Source organism: Canis aureus, chromosome 9 (assembly GCF_053574225.1).
Source record: "Canis aureus isolate CA01 chromosome 9, VMU_Caureus_v.1.0, whole genome shotgun sequence".
Lineage (NCBI taxonomy): Eukaryota > Metazoa > Chordata > Mammalia > Carnivora > Canidae > Canis > Canis aureus.
The window spans coordinates 44122398-44123759 of NC_135619.1; the positions used below are offsets into that span (position 1 = coordinate 44122398).

General features: G+C 36.3%; 1 protein-coding gene across 12 annotated transcripts in view; it reads left to right on the forward strand.

Moving 5' to 3' along the window:
* GPHN (gephyrin) overlaps window positions 1-1362 on the forward strand; it is a 620043-nt gene that overhangs the window by 187734 nt on the left and 430947 nt on the right. The gene's annotated exons all lie outside the window — the stretch shown is intronic.

Below are 1362 nucleotides of genomic sequence, written 5' to 3' on the forward strand. Positions count from 1 at the left end.
GAGATAATGATAGTTTTATGACAATGTCTGTGTTGGTGTGCAGTTTGCTTTTCCTCTGAGAAAATTAGAGTTATTTCCTGGGAGCAGATTTATGACAATTGAGTTCTTTTGGAAGACAACGCGTTAAGATAGAGAAATAATTTCAGGAACTCAAATAGCTTTAGCTCAAAGTAATTTTTGTGTCACAGTGTCATATTATGGATCCTTTCAACTGGGTCTAAGAGAGGGCCACATTTTCTTGGATTTGACTGCTCTTCTTTATTAGAGGAAGTCAACGTGTTGTCATTTTATATTTTTAAATGTTAAATAAGTAGGCCTACATGAGTACTACTACAAATTACATACATGTAATACCTGTATTTCTTCTAGTAGAATTTAGTAGGAAGGTCCCTATCACTAATACTTTATATTGAGAAAGCCTTTCCAGTGATTTTCTTAAAAAATATTTATTTATTTATTTATTTATTTATTTATTTATTTATTTATTTATTTATTAATTATGAGAAACACAGAGACAGGCAGAGGGAGAAGCAGGCTCCTCTCAGGGAGCCTGATGTGGGATTCTATCCCAGGACTCCGGGACCATGCCCTGAGCTGGAGGCAGATGCTCAACTGCTGAGCCGCCCAGGTGTCACCTTTCTAATGATTTTAAGTTAGTGAAAGCTGAACATGTGAAGGACTTTTAATAATTCCTTAGACACAGAGATCCAAACATGAAGTAATTTATAAGATGGATCGAAACATATTAAAAGGAATAGATTACAGAATTACAGTGAGATTAATTATGAGATTATTACTTTAATAATGTCACTTGATGTGGGGTCCAGGAACAAACTGTCAAGAAAAAATTCTTGAGACTTTTCTGGTGCAAAATAGGTAGTTATATTAAAACATTGGGATAGGACTCCTGGGTAGAAAGAGCTGCAGTGGGATTGTGAGGAGCAATGGATTATATACTTTTAAATTGGGAGGGGCACAGGAAAAGAAAGTTCCAAAAGGATTTTTATATGTAAGAGAAGACTTGCTGGATCCTGGAAGCCTGGCAGTTGCCTATCTAAGGTTGATTTTTCCTCTAGCGAGGACTTAACATTACCACAGACAGCTGAACCCAAGGTAGACAATGTAAATGATCTTTCTTAAGTAGAAGGGATCATCTGTTGACAGTGAAGGAGTCTTGGCACCAGGCAGGGAGACACCAGAATAACAACAAAATAAGGTTATTATTATGAGAAAAAGAAGCCCAGTCAAAAAGGCCATTGATAGCTGACCAAAATCTTCCTCCAGTACAGGAGTTTAGCCAATCACTAAGAGAAAGAGAGAGAGTTCATTTGAATATTTATATCTTTTAGCAGTCCTGTTACC